The 23,872-nt window shown below is 45.8% G+C and overlaps 1 pseudogene; it reads left to right on the plus strand.

The window, feature by feature from the left end:
* The first annotated feature begins 276 nt into the window (after positions 1–276).
* On the plus strand, positions 277–19,600 carry LOC149354412 (uncharacterized; annotated as a pseudogene).
* Positions 19,601–23,872: the final 4,272 nt, after the last annotated feature.

A 23,872-nucleotide genomic window follows, 5' to 3' on the forward strand; every position in this document is an offset into this window, starting at 1 on the left:
AAGAATGACGCATATCTGCGAAGAGACCCCCCGCTATGTGCAGTGATCAAGTTGCACACTCTGCACAATCATGCAACAGCAGGTGCAGCTGCTCTTCGCCTTCTGTGATGCAGTGAAGGCACAAAACAACTTTTGCATCAGTACTTTGCCGATGGACTTACCCCGGCTGATGCGATACGCCTTCACGAAGCATCTCTGTGTGTTGAAGGTGACACTGGAGGCCTGCTGAAACTTGCCAGTGGTGCACTTAACCCAACCAAAAGGGCTGTTTACCATATGTACAAGAGCTGACGACAGGAGCATTACGGCACAGTTTCCGAACCACTGGGGAGGCTGCAGAAGATTCCTGAGTATGCTGAACAAGGTGAGCGAAAACAGGAGGAGATCCTGATAGTAGATATCTCAGTGTGAGTGATACAAACCTTTGTACAACATGTTAAAGGAAACCCCCTTTTTTTTGGATGCCACTTGCCAGTTGGAATAAAATGCTGCTGCTTCGGGAAGTTTATTTCTGACCCTCCACAAGGGTTCCTTTCTGTATATCACCCTGTGGCTAACAAGTAGCCATGTCAGTATGAAGGCTAAACCGATTTTGTAAGAGTTTCCAGTCTAGTTGCTTTGCTCAGTGACCACACCACAGCACGGGAGCATCCATGCACAATGCTGCTAAACTAGCAATACAGCAGGACCTCTTGTCTCTCATCACTAAAAGCAGGCTGAGTTGTGATGTCCTCCAGCAGTCTCTTATTCTGTGCCACTTCAACACAAACTGGCGCAATCAGCACAAGTGCAGAGCTGAATTGAGAATCAATAATTATGGACACAACATTAGACCATATGAGAAAAGGAGAGAATGCCGTCACTTTTGCCAGGTTGTGTTGTTGTAACTAGACACATACTTAAAGCTAAATGCATTATTACTGCCCTGGAACAAGTGAAACAAGTTCAAATATGTGTCTCATTAGCCTACTGAATGTACTGATGAGGGTGGACAATTAACAGCAACAATGTAGTAAGCATGACCGCTTTCTCGATTGCGACACATAGATACTGGGAATTAAAAGCACCTATCAATAAATAAGAGAAAAATTTTCCAGCTCTCACCTTGTTTACACAAAGATGCCAAAAATGTTGCCTACCATAGTGCACCTTTAGCAATCTATTTAATGCAAAAAATTTATTCAGGCCTGTAATGTCAGGAGATAGCTTTCTTTAACACAACAAGTTAGTGACAAATATTTGTTCTGTGCACTACAAAAGCAATATGCCCTAAACTTTTTCAGCCAATTATTAGAAAACTACAATGTAACACATCCACCTAGCAGGCAGTGAGCATAAATATGTGAACAAGCATATCTGGCTTGCATGGCTGAAGGCCCAACTGAAAACGAGTCCTTTCATAAAATGCTAGGATGACCTAATACAGCATGAAAATTTTGTCAGTGAAGTGGCCAGAAAGTTTTAATGCATGAGGAATGTTTTTGAGGCCAAAAATGCAGTCTTGATTATAGGTGATACAGCCATCACCTGAACAGAGGCCACGGAAATGGTAACTTTAAAAAATATTTGCGCTGGAAAGGAATATTGCATGGCCACCAAACTTGGAGAACATACAGTACAAGCATGTTTTTGTTAAAAAAATAATTAGGAGTTAACAGTGGAGTATTTTTGGAGTACTTTGATAAAAACTTGCAACGATGCTGACGACAATCTGTTGAGAGATCTTTTAGTTTTATTTTGCACATTTAGCTGTCTTATTTTCCTGGTGAGATGAAAGTGGACAGCTAATAGCGGTACAAAAAGTTAGATTATTCAGGCACCTAACCCTCTGTTCTATAGAACAAAAAATCTCACCTGACAATACCCATCTCTCACTTTATTGTCCTTCCTACCACACAAAAAATATTTTGTTTTCATTGAAAATATGCTCGTCGTCCACATAACAGTAATCCATTGATGCAGGAAAACTTCAATTTGCTCTCAGTGTCTCATAAAGGTGATAATTTGTTTTGCAACACAAACTATGCTTTCATGTTATGCCATACTAAACCATCAAAACCCGTTTTTATGAAGGAGTTGAAGGTGTACTCAGAGGGAGGGGCAGGAAGCTGGGCAGTTCTCCTGGTAACTGCAATCATGAGGCGTGCCCAGCTGCTTGAATCATCCTCTGAAGTCATCTTCGTTGATTCCACGGCGTCATGTGACTCAACAAGAAGCAGCGTGACAGTTATGCTGACAGCGACATCAGCTGGTGCTGTACCCATAGCAGTCATTGTGCACAGCAGACAGACTACTCAGGGCTACTCAGCTGGCTTCGAGCTCCCGAAGCACAACTACCCCTTTTGCTTTGGAGGCTGCGAGATGGGCACAGGAAAATTGAAAATCATACTTACTGCATGTTGTTTGAAAGAATGCCAGGTAATTGCAGATTACATGAGTTAGGCAACATTGGTTCAGAATATGGGTCTGCTCCAGCCTGTACTTTCTGCAAGCTCCAAGAGGCACTTCTTAACAATATCAGCATTGGCTACAAGCCACGCCTACAACTTTTAAGCTTCAACAGTTTGCTGCAAGAGGAGGTGTGACACTCTGCAAACTTCAAAATCTTGGACTTTTCACCTTGTTTGATAAAAAAAAATCTGAGTTAATGCAAGCCCATACCAAATGCTGCCTAAACTCCGGCTTGCTCAACCTGTCAGGTCAGTAGCAGTCCATTTCATTTAAAATTTGAGCCACAAATGAACAAGCTGTAGAGCTGAAGTGTCTGACATGTGAACTACACTGTGTAAATGTCACCTCTACATTTTAATATCAAGCTGGATATAGATTATGCATGCACAGAGTTAGGACCCTTTCAGTAATGCCATCAAAACCGAAGTGAAAAATATCATCATAGCAACACAGGGTAATGTAGCAAGGTTATCTGGTTATCAACTTATCCGGCACCCGCATATATCTGTCATGGGAATGACTTAGCTGTTGCACAGCTGTCAGTATGTGGCTATTTCTTGTCTGCAGGCACCAGAGACTTTCATGACTGACAACAGTGCTGCTGAGAAAGCAGCAATTCTTGACAACTGGCCAGAAGCCAGGCAGCTCCTATGCCACTTTCATGTGGCACAGGCTGAGTGGCGGTGGCTGACGCTTGCCAAGCATGGTGTCAGCCCAAGTGAAAGGAAGTCATTGATGGCCATTTTTCAAAAGGTATGGAATTTATTCATAATCAGTGATCTAAAATTTGAATGCATACAGAAACAGCAGTGAGTGAATGATTCAGAAGAAAAAGTTTTGTGGTTTTATGGGGGTTTAATGTCCCAAAGTGACTCAGACTATAAGGGACGCCACAGTGAAAGGCTCTGAAAATTTCGGCCACCTGGGGTTCTTTAACATGTACTGACATTGCGCAGTACACAGGCCTCTGGAATTTCGCCTACATCTAAATTCGGCCACCGCGGCCGGGATCGAACCCACATCTGATGGTTGGGTCAGCAGCCAAGCACCGTAACCGGTGAGCCACAGCGGTGGCAAGGCCAGGTACTGTGCCACTGATACTACGTCACAGGACGATGTCTCACAAGTCGCATAGTGCATGCATGTTGTGCAGGCCTATGTATTTGGTTGAAGAATGGGTGCTATAGCATATCCAGTGCATGACGACACAGCCAATGCATTGACCACTTGTGTTTCAGTTTGTAGGCATCATACGCACACTAAGTAATTGCAAAAAGTACAGCCAAACACAGCAGAGCTTTTGCCTCTCAATTCAGCATATGAAAGATGCAATAAAAAAATTGTGAGGCTACTTATGCAGCACAGTAGCGGCAGCATAAGTATCAGCGACAAGCAAGCATAACAAAGACCATTTGCAACTATGGCGAGAGACAATAATACTGTTCAGATAAGGAGCTGTACTACATAACCTCATGATTGTAGACAGCGGTATACAGTCGAGCCCACTTATAATGAACTTGACGGTCATGTGGATTGGGTTCGTTAAATCCAAAGCTTGTAGTCAGTGGACTTGCCCCATTACAGCTCAAAAATACAGCCAGAGAAAAGTGAAAGTTATTTCTTTAAAAGGACTGCTGTGCATGCCTGTTTCTTCGAAGCAGACCCCATCAAACCGCTTTCTAAGCTCTCCAGAACGGTCATGTGCTCGTGGCCAAGCCCTAAGCAGCAGACGAGCTGTTTCAATGACGTGGTAATACCGTTAGTAAATGAGGCGCTCACGGCAACTGGCGAAAGCCTTCGTCTTCAATCCTCAAAAACGTTTTCAGGGTGCAGCGACAAAGCTACTGCAGCGCATGAGCACTCATAATGTACAGTATACATGACCCTTCTGTAAAGCTCTCAAGTAACGCATAGAGCTCCAAATAAAGCTATAGCTTGCTGTGACTACTAGGGTCTTGAAGCAATCTTTCAACCAGAATGCAGTCGAATAGATGGGAAATAGCACCTTACCAAAAAACAATGGCTGCTACTTTCAATAATACAGCGCACACTGTTCGAGAGCTCTAAACAAGGGTGACACAAGCTATCTGCTGTCTACGAATTGCCTGGACGCGGCAGCCGCGCAGAGAGCAGAAATCCGATTGGACAAGTGATGAATCACGTGACTGGGTGGGCCTGCAAGGCATACCTCGTGACTGGTATCCAAGCTTCTCAAATCGCTGTCATTGACTAGGCACCGGCCATGTGCAGCAGTTTGCTTCCAACACTGCCCCTGTCTAGAGCTTACCATGCTTCTGTTTCCACTTTAAATGCTTCACCCAACAGGCATGCACGCAAGCACTGAATGACCCTGTAGCCTGTTGGAGCACACCTGGCCGGTAGTTAAGTTTAAAATCCACTCTTTTTTATTTATTTATTTGGGGGGAGGAAGGGGGAGGGAGAGACAGCTACATTTTCTTTGGGAGACCACAGTAGCGGGGAGGCTGTGGGAGTGAGCTTACAGCGCCTACTTGTTAGTTATAACATAGTTATATAGCCAAGGTTGTTCGTTTTATCTAAGATGCAATGTCATAGCCCTAACAGATTTTTTGACGGTAGCTCTACCTCATTTGTAATAACTGTTAGTCATAACTGCAGTCGTTATAAGTGGGCTAGATTATATTCATGATTTGTGAATTAATGGAAAACTTGAACAGATGGCTGGCATCAAATTATCCATAAAAACCAGCAAATCTGGAAAAGGGAGCCTTGAAATGATTCAGTAGGCCTGTTAGGGTTATGTCTCCAGGTGCTGCAAAATGGCACAGTAGCAGGTGGAACTGATTCTTCGTCCTTCTGGTGTCAGTTTTTTTTTACACAATCCCACCGATGCCAAGGAAAGTCCTGAACATGCACTTGACTTTACATCTGTCCACGGTGTAAGAATATATTTAGGTGTTGACACTGGCCGCCCGCCGCGGCGGAGAGCGCGCACAGATTGTGTTCGCCCTCTAGTACATGCGCCGACCGCAGCGGCGCGGGGGCGCTGCGGAGCAGAGGCCCTTCGCTTTCGGTGCGGCAAGCGGCGTGCCCAGAGCCGTATATTCCCTTCTCCGGCGTGCCCTGCTTTAGGTGCCCTTTTAGGCTGCGTTGGTCGATGTTTTGGGCTGAGAGAGTGCATCACAAGCTGTGAACACCACGATCTCAGCTTCCACGTCGTCAGCTTCCATCGTGGACGAGCAAATTTTGCTAGAACTAGCTTTTTGTGTCGCGGTTTGGCACAAGCCGGATTGACAGTTGTGGAAACGCACGTGGTGGCACGGGCCGACGCCATGGACGGTCGTCGCGTCCTATGTGCATTGTGTCTGTGATCTGTTGTTTGTTGCTGTGACACACCTGTCAACTTCAGCCGGGTCCAGAAGTCTGCTAGACGCAATTATGGGTAAGAAGTGCTTCGTACCCAACTGCAGTTCGGGCTACCGGAGTTGTCCGGATCAAGTTTCACTTTTTAAAGCTCCGTCGGAGCCTGCTCGCTTAGAACTTTGGCGCCGGGCAATTCCCAGAGCAGATAGGATATTGCAACCGAGCGATCACGTCTGCGCGAAGCACTTTCCCGAGCATTACAGACTGCATACTTTATTATGTCACCGGTTTTTTGTGCAGAAAGATGCGAAGAGTTACCAGCTGCGCTGCTTGCTTGTCAGCCTTCAGCGTAAAAAATAATTCTTTTGCTGAAGCAGCTCTAACAAATGTGAAGACCAGAGGGGGTCTTACCCACCCTAACGTCAACATATTTGACCTTCTAAAGCATACGGAGCGGTTTTTTGTTGACTATGCAGACTGCCACACGGTGTACTGGGACACCATAGACGCAGTGATAGATACATACACGATGACATTCCCATGTGCTGATCACAAGGAAGAAGTACTCGCACAGCTCCTCCACTATTACGTCAGCATGCGTATGAGGCAGCATTGTAAGCACACCAATGCAGTCATGACAAAGCAGTGTCAAGAAAAAAAGAAACAGGCCAAGCTGTGCTCATCCTAGATGATAGAGGATGATTCGCTCAGTGTATCGTCCAAATAAACGAATGCAGTGATCATCACAATTGCAGTCACGGTCTTGGCTCTTGATTACACGAAAGTAGCCCAGTAGGTTGTGATTCACTGTGTTTTGTGCGTAACCTAGTGACTACAGGAAATCACATCTCTCAGAGAGGCTACTTGTAGTAATAAATTTGTTTGTTCAACAGAATGGCTATTCAGGCCGCATTTGAGCAAAAAAAAAAAGCAAATTGTGCTGTTAATGTCCCGAAAGGGCATATGGGCATTAATAGATGCCGCAATGGAGGGCTCCAAACTTAGACCACATGGGATTCTTCACATCACACAGCACACGGGCACCTTTTGCGTTGTTTCGCGGCCACCGCAGCCGGCATTACACCTACGTTCTCGGGCCTAGTGCTAGAGACAACCACTCAGCATCGTCGGTGCCGACCTGAGGGATAAGATTGGCAGAAACAACGCCAGTGGCATTTCCAGTAACTATTTGCGTTTCGCGTACCTAATTGTGGACTGCACTTGCTATTAAAAAGCCGCAAATGCACACTTGGATTTTTGTTTTGGTCCCGGCGTTCGCGTGTATAGCGGCAGTGGCGTTCTGCAATACAGCACAAGAGCGCGGGTTCTATTCGTGGCTGCGGAGTAAGTATTTCTGATGCAGGCGAAATGCGGAAACGTCCTTGAGGTTTCTGTGCAAATTAAAGAACTCCAGGTGGCCGAAGTTAACCATGTTCTCAACACGGCGGTCATCTCGCAGCATTGGCGCAATACACTGCTCAAGCAATGTTTGAATGTACGCGTAGGCTCTTCAGGCCAAATGTGGGCGCGTTGAGTCCGACCTTTTATATTTAAGAGGCAGTGTAGTTAACTATGCTCACAGCAGTCGTGCGGATGAACGAAAAAAAATTTGCTATGAACGCATTTCGATAACGAGCTCGGAAGCAGCACAGGGCTGCGTCCTCGCTGCTGTTCCGCCAATTCATGCAGTCTCAGCAAGAAAAACACGAAGTAGCCCAAAATTATTTAGTGTCGACAGCAGTTTCAATCCTTCGTTGTCTTGCCGCACTTCACAAAGCATGCGTACACGCAGCGGCACCGAAAGATCCCGTGGCATCTGCATTACGGCTGCCGAAGCTCGGCGACTAGGGGCCCCGGGTGCGTAGCGCCATCTGTCAGCGTTCGAGAGAAGCGCAGGGAGCGGCGAACAAGTCCTGGTCGCGCCGCCGAGCGCAGTGTCAACACCTAAATATATTCTTACACCGTGCATCTGTCTCACCATTCACGGCAAGTAGGGACTCTGCCCAAAGAAGATGGCTGCTTTCTCTCAGGGTCATAAGTGTAACACCAGGTAGCCCCAGCAGTGACCTGGAACAAAAAGTTTGTACATTTATGACAACCCTATGTAGCTCCATGCAGATGTCACTGCACTCCCTCCCAGTTCTGAAGAGTGGTCAGAATCTGGATCACAAATATGGCAGTAAAATGACCCTTAACAAGAGTTAAAATCTGTTGCCGTGCTTGTAACCAATTCAAAAAGTTGAATTTTGGTAACAGCGTTTCGTAGAGGTCTTGCAATCCTGCATGAATGCTTGCTCATTCATTGCCAAGGCCTTCATGAAACTTTTCCTAATGTGTGCCCAAAATTAATGCACCTGCTCATTCTTCCAGGGATCTGTAGGCCAAATTGACAAACCCAACGTACGTTTGAATAATTGTAGCAATTTTGCTCTTGTTCATAATTGAGTGAAGTTTTTACTATTCCGTTGAAGCTATACTAGTGTTTCCTCCTGCTACTGGAGTGCAGTACAGCAACCGCTTTTGAAATGGCAGCACCAATGATGAAAATTTTGGACAGTGACTAATAATAAAGCTAAGCTCTTAGACTGCATGTAAATGTTTGGAATGCACTTCTTATAACTTGGTTCATAACAGAAATATGAAGTTTTTCATGTACTACGCTAGTGTTTAAGTGCTTCTGATCGGCGCTATTCCTTTTTTTTTCTTCTTGCAACCCTGCAGATCATGCACGCTGATAGTAGAGAGGCATTGGAGGCCACCGAACAAGGCCTTCGCTCCCAAAAGCACGAGGGCTTCATCACCCACACTGAAGCGCTACTGGAGAAGGAAGAAGAATGGGTGCTGCTCTTCCGACTGTTGAGAAGAACTTCTTGTTGGGCAAGTTGGTGCATTGCTTGAAGGAACCTAGTTGCGCTATAAAAAAAGACAGCCACAGGAAAAAGCCAAGAGACAGACAGAGCGCAAAGACACTGTCAGCAAAGACACGAGGCCACAACACCAACAACTATTCAGAGGCCTCGATTAGGGTTCTGAAAGACATAATCCTGCATAGAACTAAAGCATTTAATCTTGTGGCCCTAGCTGAGTTCCTATCAGTTGTGTGGGAATAGCATTTCTTGCACAGAATACTTGACCATGCCCACTCAATGGGCACATGCTGCAATATGAGAGGCTTCTGAAGAAACTGCCAGAAGGTACCGAAAACAACATCAGGTGTGACGGAGATGGGCATTATGTCGTCCCAAGTGGCAGTCCAGAGAGCAAGTTTTACACGGTGTACTCTGACATCGGCCTGTGCACCTGCAGCTATGGACAGCAGGGTGCATTTTGTAAACACCAGGCACTCGTGCACAAAGTGTTTGGTGGGATCTTCCCAAATGTACCTCTGCTGACTAGAGAAGGTCGCTACAACCTTGGAAAGCTTGCGCTCGGAGACAACTGCCCCAGCATTGATTTCTTCGAAGGCCTCCATGAGAAGACACAAGCGCTGCAAAATGCTGTGTGTGGCGAGGCTCCCACCGATGTTCTTGGAACACTCCCTCCACCTCAACAGCTGCAACTACCCAGTACAGACCTCCAGAAAGTAGGGAAACCTCCAGTGATCAACCACTGAACCAGGTTTGCTATGGCGCTATACATTTGCAAGACAAATTACGGCAACTCTATGTTAGCCGGAGTCATTATAAACCATAGTCATTGATGAGAAGTGACTACCGTATTTTCTGGTGTACAAGACGCACCCTTGTATAAGACGCACCCGCCATATATGCAAGCTGTCATTGAAAAAGTTCGTATATAAGACGCACCAGCGTATAAGGCGCACCCAAGTTAGGCTAGTGAGGCTTAATAAACCCGCTTGCGTGACCATCGCGATATGCACCATACCTGTGAGAAATTCTTCAGCAACGCTAAGCTATTGAAAAAGGCAACACCCACGCCATACCCGCCCACGTTTTAGCAAAAAAGAAAGAAAAAACGAATGAGCTCCCCATGAGTACATCTTGTCTTGGCTTGTCTTGACAATGGCGAGAAGTGCGATTGTCGCCATCTTTTAGCATTTCTCATTACTTTTGCTTGGGGCCTCCGAAACAGCCGCACGTTTGTGCTCCCGAAGACGTCATCCCTGCCGTTTCATGATAAAGTTCACCTAAAAAAAGTTATGCACGGCGGTTCCGGTATCGAAGCATTAACCGTGTTACAACCGCGTTACCGGTAGTGATATTTTTTCGGTGCAAAAAGTTTGAGCATGAACCCGAGTAATCTCTGAACTCGGAAAAAAAAAACGAAAAATTCGCATATAAGACGCACACTTGTATAGCGCACCAGCAAGATTTTTGAAAAAAAAGCCGCATCTTGTATACCGGAAAATACGGTACATTTTTTGTGGTGGAGAATTTAAAATTTTGTGAAATCATAAGGAAAAATGTACAACATTTTGCAGGAAACATAACACACAAAATAAATACACGTTTATTTCTAAAAAAAAACCCTTGTACTTCAAATGTATACCGGAAAATACGGTACATTTTTTGTGGTGGAGAATTTAAAATTTTGTGAAATCATAAGGAAAAATGTACAACATTTTGCAGGAAACATAACACACAAAATAAATACACGTTTATTTCTAAAAAAAACCCTTGTACTTCAAATGTACCTTCAGTAAAATAGCATGTGCTGGTTGTAGTTCACCATAAGGTAATACTTGGTATTCTCTCCACTTGAAGAATGGTGCTTGTTTGACAAAATGTCTCCCAGTGACTGATTTATCTCTCTAAGTCTGCCATGGTGCACAATCCTACACATGCTGTTGTGACCAAGCATGCAAGCCAGGCGCAGCCGTCTGGCCTCGGAGTTCCCTCACTCATTAATGTAAAGCCTGGTACCATAGAAGATAAAAACCCAAGAATGGATGGTGAGCATTGTTCGAAACTAGAAACTTTTTGTCACTACCATTAATGCTTCTTTCGAGAGATGACAGTATCATGACCAGGGTGTCGAACCGGAACCGAACCCGAACCCGAAACCGGAACCGAACCCGAATTTTCACCCGGAACCGGAACCGAACCCATATTTTTTTCGCCCTCTTGGAACTGAACCCGAACCGGAACGATTCAAAGGAACCGTTCCGAACCGGTTCGGGACCCGGTTCAGCCCCACTTTTTTTGCATCCCGGCATACTTCTTGTTTTCGGACAAAATGAGATGATCTATCGCATAGATTTACCCGCCCGTAGCTGTCTGCGCTGGGAAGTGCGAAAATGGTACCCAGTATATGAGACATCAAACTTACAGGATGTCTGGTGCCTGGGAAGAAGCCTAATAGACGGTTCTGTAATGTACTACCGCCAATTGTAAAGACTTGTATGTCAGGTTTACGTGAAATCTTGAGTTATTACTCCTCTCCTTTTACATATTTGCGTAAATCTTTAATCAAATTGTTAGGACTGCTATAACCCAATAATGTACTATAGACAACAAATTTTTGCTTGCGTGCTTTCTTCTTTGAAACATTGCGTTAGACATTGGTGTACATGGAGCACCGTGTGTTATTCACCAACATGTAATAAATAATTTCTATTTGAATTTCTTCTTGACCTTGTTTCGCTTTCATCAACATAAAGATTGCTGTGACATGTAGTGGAAATTGGGTAGCGTAAGGTGCAATAAAACGGCAAGATAACTGTTGATACGTCGTTCATGGTAATTATAGGTCTTGAAGCCGGCTGTAGTGAGTCAAAACAACGTATCAGCGTTTGTATTAGTTTTCCCGTGCCTCACGTGCTCTAATGTTGAACTCACGTCACAACCATCATTCGGTTGATGAAACCTAAACAGCATGGGAGAAAAAATTGTTTTTCTAAATTATTTAGTGGCAGTAGACGAATACCACACGGTGATCCATGTATTCTAATATCTATGGCGCCATTTGAAAGGAGAAAACACGCAATAAAACTGGGTATCATAGTCATTTTAGACCCGATTGAGAATGCCTTCCTTTTATTTGCGTCATTTCCCACAAATAGATGAAATATTTGCGCGAGGACCCAACAACATTGTGATGGTGGTTTTTGATGAAAGTAAATGGCACAGTAATTGTCTCAGTTCTTGGTGGACACCTTAACCGCGCCGTAAGCGAGAGAGGAAGGTGGGAGTGAAAGAAAAAAAGAAACAGGCGCAGTAGGGGAGGGCTCCAGAATAATTTCAACCAGCTGGGGATCCTTAAAGGGCAACTGCATAGGGCTTAAAAGTGCTGAATGGGTGAAACTTCCAGATAAAGTATGCGAAGTCCCAGCCTAGCATTTCAAACGGTGACGTAATCACCACTTAAGATTGCGACGGCAAGCTTCTCTGCAGCGCACAACGCTAAGTGCGGGATGCATGATGACGTCATCGAAGGTATTGGTACATTTCCAACGCATGAACGCCTGCTTGGAAGGGAAAAAAACTAACGCCACCGAAAGCAAAGCCCACCGAACATTGTTTGGCAGCGTCCAACGAGACACGGCAGGGCGTGGCTGAAGGCAGCGGTAAATTGATTACCTTCCGTGACGTCACACTGAACTTCCCCGCGGTTCTCCGTTGCTTTGAGAAGTGCAAAATTTAATCATCGATTACGTCACTATTTTAAATAGTAGTGCAAAAAACTTAGCATGCTTTGCCAACAGCCTATGTAGATTTGAATCCTTGAGTATAGCGAAATTCTCAAAAAGTGCCGCAGTTGCCCTTTAACTTGCACTGACATCGCGCAGCACACAGTGCCTTTTGCGTTTCGCCTCCATCGACCGAATTCGAACCCGGGTACACCGAATAAATAACCAAGCGCCCTAACCACTGAGCCACCGCAGTGGGTAGTGCAACATTTACTTTTCGAGGCGCTCATTGTCTCATACAGCAGTTTCTAAATAAAACCCCTCACGATGGGTCTGTAGGGCAACGAAGAAGAAAAAAAATGGCTCAATGGCTGCGCAGCTCGGCACCTGAATCCAAAAATACAAAAACTAGCATGCTCTGTCACACGTCGAAAATCCCCAGCTTGTCTCCGTTAATCTGGAGCCCTTCACTACACCGTCTATCCTACAGCCCCAATGTCTACTCGACATGTTAAACCCGAGATATTACTACTAGTATTATCAAAATAAGGATGTATAAATTGGTGCAGCTTTCTTTTTTTTAGAATCCACATATTCTTGTTTGGGCGCTTCGGAAATAAGCCACGAAAGACGGGTTCTTGGCAACGGTGGAAATATACTAATAAGAAAAGAATTAAATACCGGGAGCACAAAAGGGCAATGCGGAAATACATCCGCTCGCTGGCATGCGATAGTGATTACGTCCAGAGAGATGCTACTGCGATGAAATGTAACTGCGATAAAGTTATTTTCCTGTTTGCCTTCGTCATTGCGCTGTTTGCCTTCAATATTTACCAACTCACCCGTTTGGCTGTAGTGTTGAAGTTATTTCGTTATGCCGATTGGCTGAAATCGTTCTGCTTCTAAAAAAAAATTGCTGCCAGTCGCCAGCGCGGCTCCATCCGGTGTTATCGCACTCCTCGATCCTGAAATCTCTGTCTGGTTACTTATATCTACTTCTCGAAGTCTCACTCTCTCTCACACACACGCACGCACGCACACACACACACACACACACACACACACACACACACACACACACACACACGCACGCACACACACACACACACACACACACACACACACACACACACACACACACACACACGCACACGCACACGCACGCACACGCACACGCACGCAAACACACACACACACACACACACACACACCGCCGCGGTGGCTCAGTGGCTATGGTGCTCGGCTGCCGGCCCAAAAGACGCGTGTACGATCCCGGCCGCGGCGGCTAGAATTTCTTTGGAGGAGAAATTTTAGAGGCCCGTGTGCTGTGCGATGTCAGTGCACGTTAAAGAACCCCAGGTGGTCGAAATTTCCGGAGCCCTTCACTACGGCGTCTCTCATAGCCTTAGTCGCTTTGGGACCTTAAACCCCACAAAATCAAAATCAAATCAAAATCACACACACACACACACACACACACACACACACACACACACACACACACACACACACACACACACACACACACGCGCGCGCGCGCGCGCGCACACACACACACACGCACGCACGCACGCACACACACACATACACATACATTGAGGTTATTTTTGGGAAAGCCGACTATACTGCTAACGCAGTAAAAAGAACAACTAAAAGAGTATGCATACTCTAACCTTTGACTCCGAGTTCGATTCGTACAAATGGCGGCGCAACAGAAAACCCTGTTTACAGATGCTTTAGGCTACTCGGCTATCTTCTACGCTTCTTTTTATGGTTGTTGCATGGAATATTTGGAACCTCTCTGATCCTCCTCATGCCTTACTTGACAGCGTTGAATACAGCGATCTCGGCATAAGGCCTCATGCCACCATAACTGCCTTTCTCCGCCCACACATGAAAATTCCAGAGGGTGCACACGTCGAGAAAGAGGAATGAGTCAGGAGGTTGAACTTGTGCAGCGTATTCCTCCTGCGTTAAAGTGCACTGTTGTCTGAACATTGACCTCGTTGAACGCGGCGGTTCTGCGTGTTCATCCATCATTCGGGTTTTCCACACGCTAAGCGGTCCAATGAAGAGTTCGCACGGAATTCCGGAGTTTTTCATCGCAGTAATAAATGTTAGAATGAAATGTATGGTGTCGATGGGTTTTTTAAGAGACTGCTTAAGTATGTCCCAAAAGAACACAGCATCACGACAAAAATGTCATTTTATTGCTCAAATTGTTTCTCGTTCATCGCACAGGTAGAATTGCACTGACCACGGTAGAAACGTCCCTTTGGCGGGAAGGTGCGTCCATGTCTGAAGCGTGAAAAAGGTTTTGGTGGCCGATTGAAACTACAGTCGAGCCCACTTATAAGGAACCTGACGATCACGCGGGTTCCGTTCGTTATATCTTAAGTTCGTAGCAAGTGGGTTCTTCGCACAACAGCCAAAAATACTAAGGCCGTTGAAAGTGGCGTTTATTTCTTATAAAACTGCGTTATGCGTGCCTAGTTGTGCAAAGCAGAGCCTGTCGCGGCTCTTTCCAGGCTATCTAGAGCGGTCATTTGATCCTCGTCGACACCTTGCTGCCAACTATAAAATTCAAGGACAGGGTATAACTAATCATGGATGAAGTCTGCATGGCAACTGGTGGCAGGTCGGTCACATAAATGAGATTCCTGGCAGTAAGGAGAGATAGCACTTGGTGTTCAACGTCTTCGTCAGAGCACGCGCTTCTGCGATTTTGTGGTCCGCAGGAACGTAGTTATCCGAGGAAACATGTGGTCGGCTATGGATCAACGAAGCGGTGCCAGAAATCTGCATGCGTCTGGTCACGCGTGTTTTCGAGCTTCTTCTGTCGTTCCTGGGCTGATGCAGCGACGAAGTAGCGCAGCGCTTGTGGCGCCGAATGCATCCGTTGCACTGTCCGCTGTATGACAATGCCTGCACATGGTAGCGGCGCAAAAGATGGAGACGACTGGGCTGGCTATGCATACCACGTGACCGACGTGGCCAGCAAGCTTCGCCTTCGACGATGCCCCTTTCTCACGCGCACCGCGCTTTTTCCATTCGGGATGCTTTGCCGAGCCGGCGAACGCGTAGGCAATGACTGCCCTCGTAGGCCATCGAAGCGGATTTGGCCGGCGGTTACTTACTATTTCAACGGAGAGGTATAGCATATCGTTACCGTGTTTACTTTACCGTTTACAGTGTTATCGAATGCCTGACTTTCCGGTTAGCGCTGCGCACGGCAGTACCGCCTTTTAATTCCATTTCTAGGTTGACATGCTCTTTCCGGGGCGGTGTAATGAAGGTTGAGAGGCGGTATTTCATCTGCGTGCTTAGCGGAAGATAGACCTCTACAACCTCGGGGTAGTTCACCGCGCCACCTCGCTCGCTATAACCGAGTGGCGTGGCCAGAGTTGTTCGCTGTATCTGCGACGAATTTCCGTTGCCCTTATGCATATTTTCACGATAGCACCACACCCGCTCGTAATAAGCGAGCGTTCGTTATATCTGCGGCCATTAAAGTGGGCTCCACTGTACATTCGCTGATTTCGATTTAATACACTAGTATCAAGAAAGTCTAGGTAAAAGTCTAGGTAGGTAGATTTATGGGCAGAGGAAGTACTGACTGATCGCAACATTTGTCATCTGCCTTGTGGAGAGGCCGTACAGGTAAGTAAAAGCGAAGAGTGAGAAAACCGAATAAATCAGCACAAAGTTTTCTCGCGAGCATGTCCCGAAAAGACAGGCGAGCACTTAGTCGCCTATTTAGCACAACTGCCAGAAAGGGGTTGTTTGTAGTTTAGGCAAGTTGGTGGACAAATGGTGCGTCCCAGATTAACCACTCTATATCACTCTATCAAGGGAGCAAAAAATTCTGTTGACGCAAAGGTTGGATTTGATAGCGCTCCAGGAAAAGCCACAAACATTCTATGTAGTGCAAGTATATCTTCTTCCTCGCACAGTGCTGCACTTGCTAGAATGTTGCAGCTCAACGTTGCAATGAAGATGTTGCCAATTTGTGTCCGTGCCAAAACGAAGTGTGTTCAACCCATCCAAGCGTGTGTTTTTTTATCATACTTTTTTAATCAGAAGAAAAGAGGTTGACGTCATCACAATAAGCCAATGTCGTAATTTATTACTGTACTATAGTGAGAAGCCACGATTAGCTGTGTTTTTGAAGATTCTGAGCTATAGGGGCTCGGGATATATAACCTGAGTCACAAAGGCGATGTCGGATAGGTGATTTAAATAAAATATGTTTGGTAAATTCTGGATGTTAGGGAGAGCCAGTGCTCCCACGAGACTCTCGTTGGGCGGCGGATGGGCGGTAGAGGGATCCTCGCACATTTTCTCACCATGTAGTAAAGGAAGGGGGGACTGGAAAGTCGGTTTCGGTGCGACGGAAAGATGTCCGTCTGTATGTCGGTGTCGATACATGACAGTTTCGTTTCTCAGTAGTGCGCGGGAAAGTACGGCTAGTGCGGCGGCAATTTTGGGGCCCCGTAAGTACACTGCGTACGAGAAAGTCCCAACTGACTCAAGCTTCAAGGCAGACCTATTACTTGCGCGACGGGGTCTCCCAAACTGTTCAAGCAGGAAGGTCTTGTAGACGCAAAATCCAGCGGCTTTTCGCCTTACACCTCATAAGGTGGCTTATAGCGTATACATAGCCGATTTTAATTAATTTCGAGTTCATTTCATTTTGCGGCTCTTGCCATAAATTCGTCTTTTTGCTACGGACAATAAATGAAATGGGTAAAGTGAGAACATCTCGGATTAAACAATTTTTTCACGCTGAAGTAACGCAGTAAACACGACAAAAGAAAAAAGGGGTACACGCGAGCGCTGACTAACAACTGGTTATTTTATTCTGGGAAAAGTATATAAAGGCGTAGGACACAGGTAACAACCCCAAAAAACAGAAGAACAAAGGTTAAGACTTAAAAACCATACTGTGCATGCACATTATTGAAGTCATGACGTCTTTTTCAACGAAATTCGAAGAATATCTTCCATAGTAGACGGCATTTCCCTATATCCTGGACCTCACACAATTGCCAAGAAAGCGTGTCTCCTTATATACCAAATTAATAAATGGTGATGCAACACACTCTTCTGCTTACTTCCTGATCACATAGGCCTCGACCAATTCCCTACAAATGCAAACAGGGTTATTAAACAGGACACTTGTCTTATCTACTGGGGGAAGCAATCGTTGCACTCACTGCAGTGCAAAGCAAAATTGTACGACACCGCTACTGTTTGCACCCAACTGTGGTGTTCGAACAAATGCGCAATATTTCCCCACTTAGAAAGAGAAGAATCCTGTTTAATCACCCTGATCGAATTGGTAGGGAGATGGTGGAGGCCTTTATGATCAAGATGGAAGCAGTTGAGCGTGTTGCCTCACCATCCACCAATTTCATAGATAAGGTGTCAGGATTTCTTGGCAACTGTGTGAGGTCTAGGAGATAGGGGAGTGCCGTCTACTATGGAATATAGTCTTCGAATTTCGTCGAAAAAGATGTCATGACTCGACTGTGACATGCATGCACAGTATGGTTTTTTAGTTGTGATCGTTGTTCTTCTGTTTTTTGGATTGTTGACTGTGTCCTCCGCCTTGATATACTTTCCCAATAATGTAACAACCAGTTTCTAGTCAGCGTTTGTGTCGTCTCCAGTCCTCCTTTTGTCCTGCTTACTGCGCTGCTTAAGCGTGAACCCTTGCCAACTTGCCCAGTTTTATGTTCTCGTAAACAAATCTTTTCATTTTTTATTTTGTATACCAATGTGCAAGAAAAAAAAACGCATAGCAAGGTTGTCTGAAACCCATCTGTGTTCTAATTTTTTTTGGTCCTGAACCCGTTTGAACCCGTTTGAACCGGTTCGAGGCGGTCCGAACCGGTTCGAACCGGAACGGAATGGCCCTCTGGAGCCGAACCCGGAACTGAACCCGAAAGGCGTGAACCCGAACCCGAACCGAACCCGAAAAAATGCCGGTTCGACACCCTGATCATGACTTTTCCTATACAGGACTGTGAACACGTTGCAACTACAGCCGCCAAGCACGACACGTTCACTTCCTTATGTATATGCAGAGGTCTAGCATGTCACAGCATCACCAAAACTATGTAACAATAGGCTGGCTTTCATGGGAATTAAAAAAAAACCAATCACATTTTTGTTATTCTCTCGCTCCGATTGGTGTCTGCAATAACAAAAAACTAAATTGTGGTTACTAACAAGAATTCTGCAGAAATTCTTAATTATGAAATTTTCCCCCCAAAGCAAGCGGACCTAACAACAGTTTATGCATATTTTAGCCCATGGAGGAAGTAAATTTAAATTTAGTGGGGAGGCCCAGATGCCACTGTTTGTGAAGCCACCCCATGATCAGACGATGTGCTTGCACCATCTGCATGACTCATCATCCTCCTCTCACATGCCTCTCTGTTGCCCACAGCAGCAACAGCCTACACACGCCGAATGGCACGCTGCCTCTTAGCAACCATGATTCTGTTGCTACTGGCACCATAAAGAAGGTTTATGAATAATACGTTACTTCTACCACATATGCATCACAAAACTTCGCTCATTTTTCGATGGAAGGAAGCTTAACGAACAGTGTCATGCCAGTATCTAACAAGTATGCGAATCACACAGCTCAGCTTCCTCTTTGCATGCAACAGATTATAACAATCAGCCCATGGGTAGACAAACAGCAGCGTTTAAGCAAAAAACTGTTAGTTTATTTTGTGTGTGTTTCAGGAACTGGAGGAAGACCCTTTTGAAGCCCTCATAGACGCCTTTCGGCACCTAAAGGCTGAAGTTAACAACAACCAGACATGCATGAAGCACACAGCCAGACTTGCGAAAAAACTGAAAAGCCTTCCAAACAAGCAGAACTTTGTCACAGCACTAATAAACATGTCAGCTGCAGTCTGCAAAGTTTCAAGGTGCCGAGGCAAGATAAGTGTGCAGCCAACAAGCATCGCAAGGAGACGACCTGGCCTGCACAAAGGCTCGAAACGTGTCCCACCAGGCAGGCCATCAAAGAAGGCCAAGCGCAGTTATTCGCTGTGTCGCAGTGTGGCAGACAATGTCCCAGCTGCAAAGTGACTGTCGACTGCTACGTCAGTCTGAGTGTGCCTGTGCGTGTGTCACATATATTAGGAAATTGGAAATAGAAGTATGAACTAAAATCTGGAAAAGAAGAATGGGATGACGATAAGCATGACGTGTATTAATCCCAGAATAAAGAAAATGAAGAAGTATTCGATGAGGTGGGAAGAGTTGATTGGTGGAGAAGATTTGATTTGATTTGATTTATTGGGGTTTAAAGTCCCAAAGCGACTCAAGCTACGCCTTAGAGAAGGGCTGCGGAAATTTCGACCACCTGGGGTTCTTTAACGTGCACTGACATCACACAGCACACGGGCCTCTAGAATTTTGCCTCCATCAAGATTCGACCGCCGCAGCCGTGATCGAAACCGCGTCTTTCGGGTCAGCAGCCGAGCGCCATAACCACTGAGCCACCGCGGCGGGTATTGGTGGAGAAGAGAAGACGCAACTAAGCAACTAAGCCGCCCGTTCAAAGGTTGATGGGCCGCCTAATAAGGACGCACTTGCCGGTTCTACCCCAGCACCTCGAGCCGCGTACGGTGCCACCACAATCCGTTCGCAATCGCCTCCATGAAATAAGTGAAAAACAGCGGAACTTCTACAACTGGACGGCCAAGTGTCTACCACATCTTCGCAGCGCGTCTCCAGTATCAGTGTGCGACACCATAGGTAGAACCTGGTCGCCAGCTGTGGTTGTAGGCTCTGCACGCACGCCTCGGTCATGCACACTACTTACAGACAGCGGACAATTGCTGCGACGCACCAGGGAGCATCTCAGTTCCAAAGAAATGCAACCTATGTCTGATCCTGAAGCGACAGATTCTGCGGAGTCTGTTTCCCAGTCTGACCAGATGGCAGAGCTACAACCTGAGGACATCCTTCGTAAAAGTGACCGTCTGCGTAGAGCGCCACTGCGTTGTCCCCTGCCATAGAGACCGCAGAATTAGGTCCCTGACATGTGAGCTGGTTAACTTTTTCTACTTTTCCTTTCTCTTCGAGAAGAAGGAAGATGCAAGTAGGTGCACTGCCATGTTAACACGTGTCCTTATGGTACCAAAGGCGCATGCTCATGTTTGTAGCTGTTTGCAGCCCCTTATCTGATAATAAACACACTTTGTTCCCTGCCTCACGACCGTTTGCATCTTGAACACTCAGCTCAAGCATATCAGTATGACTGAGGAACACTCCAATCGCTTCATTAATCATTTGCCAAGTTCGCTATCGAGACATAGGTGTGTTGCTACGCAGCTGTCAATAGTATTTTACTTCCGCGTCCTTCCGTTCGGCCGTATCGCCATTACGAAGCTTTCAAAAGCTGCCATTGTAATATGCTTTCTTATTTCTTAAAAATGCGTCAATATTTTTCTGCCGAATTAACTGTATATGCCCTGGATGAGTCCAAGGTTCTCTTTCTTGCTTTGTAAGCTTGAGAGTTTTGAATAAACAAGTGTAAAGTTTCAAAAACTTAGCCAGAAAAGTGACTTCAAATACCGAAGTCCCGTCATTATTCAAAATTTTATAGCTAAACTCTTTCAGGTTAGAATTACTTATGTTTTTATACGTGAGCACAGACAGATGTGGTCTCACTCGGCGAGTGGAGCAAGTATAGTCTACAAATAGGCGATAGTGATCACTAACGCTGCAGCGAATGGTGCCAGCTAAAACTACGGGTGTGTCGGCGCTAGTGCTCAAAAGGTGCAAAATAGTAGACGTCGTTGGCGTTACTCGGGTAGGTTTCACAATCACGTTTCGGAAATCAGAGGATATTATTCTGTACATTAGATCATTGCAACTAACACTTTCAGAGACAAGGTTAATGTTCAAATCAAAACCCAAAACAAGCCTTACGCCATTAATAGACACCAAATCAAGATCAGTCGACAAACCTAAAAAACCTACTAGCACTGGCCGAAGGGGAACGATACACGACATAGAAAAGGGTCCTGTCGCTTTCCAAACCAAGGGCCGTATACTTCGGGTACACCACTGTAAATTGGTGGACCACATAGCAACAAATACGCTCACAAACATAGACTGCTACACCACCTCCGCGTTAGGCAGTTCGGTAAGAAGAAAAAAGTTCACAGCCATCAAGGCTAGGCGCAGAACCAGTTGAAGAGAATAATGTTTAGATTAGCACAATAACGTTATATCTGAAGGTAAACTGCTCAAGATATAGCAGGAACTGGTCTCTTGTGTTGACGAGAGATCAAGCATTAACGTGAAGAACAGACATTACAATATGGCTGTCGGTGCAAAGTTAGAGCAATTCTGGACTAACAAACTCTTGATAATACTCATGCAGAGCAATAAAGAAAATAATTTGCAGTCACATGGGAGCGAAGTTCTATACAATCTTGTTTAGGTTATCAGCAGAGTTGATCTCAGCTGAAGCACTACCCTAAGCTTTGCGTGCAAAAATACTCTCCTTTCGTGTCTATGCTTATCGCCAATGAAACTGGCGAATTCTTGGAATGGGCAAGCATAGAAGTTTTTTCAGACTAGGGCATAAGTGCTCGCTGACAAACACAAGGCGACCATCACTAAGAGGAATGTCTTTAGCTTGACTTCTGCCAGGTGCCAAGCTAAGTGAAGAATCTGTGAGGGATTGTTTCCTGGCCTTTTCGAGAACACGATCTCTCAGCTTGCAGCTTTTGAACTGCGCAATAATGTTCTTTTTATTGGTTCCCCGTGTCGGCGCGCGATGACAGGTCTCGATATCAACAGGAGATATTGCCTCACCCACAGCAACACCCACGTTCTCGACAATCATCCAACGATTCTGTTGATCTGCTTCAATGACCCCCTTTATTTCTAAGTTGCGCCGTCGCGGATACTGCTCGCACTGCACGAGTCTACTTTCGAGAACCGTTATCCTCCTTTCATTCTCTGTACATCTTTCATAAAGACGCTGGTTTCCTTTTCTAATTCCTTGTTTTCCGCCAAAACAAAGTCAAGCTGCTTTTTGAATTCTTCAAATTCCTCATTTATGAACGTTAAACTCTCCTTAACTTCCGCCATTTCGCCGCGACTGTCACGACACTCGGCGCGGCTACCTATGTCGGTGTTTTTTGTGCTATTATTCATGACAATGTTTCAACGAAGGCAGAACAAAGAGCAAGGAAGTCTCTGAAATAGAGACGTTTAACTGAGCAGCAGCAGCAACGGCAACAGCGTTTTCAAAAACTTTGTTGAAACTTTTGTGATAACAATGTTCAAGCTTGTGTGGAAAGACTAACATGCACAAGTAGAGCAACCTGGATTAGATGTTTGCACTGACCATTTTCTTCTTCTTCTCCACAGTAAATATGGCTTTCAAAGCTGCGAGTTCTACTTTTTCAATTCTGCTGATGATGGTCATGAACAGGGATGAGACAGCCAACTTCTGGCGGAACATGATTGGTGTAGTTTGCTTAAACTAAATACTTTACGACGGGCTAAGAAGCTAACTGGCTCAATCCCGCTCTGTTTTAGATTAAATAAGTCCTAGAACTGACGCTATTGTCCGAAATCCGATCTGAGTGCAAAGAGTTAGAGACAGGGAGGGGGACGTTGCTGCCTCAAGAGAAATGTTGACGGTTCGACCTCTCCCCTTGCCTCTCCCCAGGCCCCTGACGGATTTGGCTGGCGAAGAAACAGCGCAGTTTTCCTTTGCGCGAGCGGCGAGCGCCAGCTCACAAAAGAAAACTAAGAACCCGCCCTCGCGACGTGATTGCGTTTCCTGTGCTCGGCGAAGAACGCGAATCCGAAGTGCTCACACCTCAGATCAGCTCTTAACAGCCTGGTGGAAGCCATCTGAACCTCGAAATGTCCTCGCAAGCCCTAGGACCTCACCCGGCTACCGGAGGGGAGTCTCCAACTGACCAGCCAGCAGCACCTTCTGCATCCAAGGTAGCGGTGCGTTCACCGCTAGACGACGGCTCCGAAGTGGCGAACCCGTGTAACGTCGATCCGGTGCCTTTCGGTTCGTTAAACTCAACATTAGTAGAAGGTGGGATTGCAATCCAAGATATGTCACCTCCATCCTTGCCTGCTTCACCTAGTTCTGCGTCCTTTCTCGCGCCACTTACACATTCGGTCTCGGGAACCTGCGAGACACCGGAGATTGAGGCCATGCGAAGAAGTGAGAATGTTTCTCACCTGGGCAGTTCGGAGAACAGCACGCAGTGCTGCTTGTTAACCGACACAGACCTTAACATATCTGAGAGAAGTGGTGCGGCCAACACAGATGACCAAGTTGCAATGCCGGTTGGGCCTTTGGATTCTACAATGGTGCAAGGCGAAAGTCCCATTCAGGATATGGCCTCGCTAAATTTATCTGCTTTTTATCCGTTGCTTGGAGAGTCAACTTCGGTTTCTGGAAGTTGGGAGACTGTA

Source organism: Amblyomma mixtum, chromosome 3, assembly GCF_055824585.1.
Source record: "Amblyomma mixtum isolate Tamu chromosome 3, ASM5582458v1, whole genome shotgun sequence".
Taxonomy (NCBI): domain Eukaryota; kingdom Metazoa; phylum Arthropoda; class Arachnida; order Ixodida; family Ixodidae; genus Amblyomma; species Amblyomma mixtum.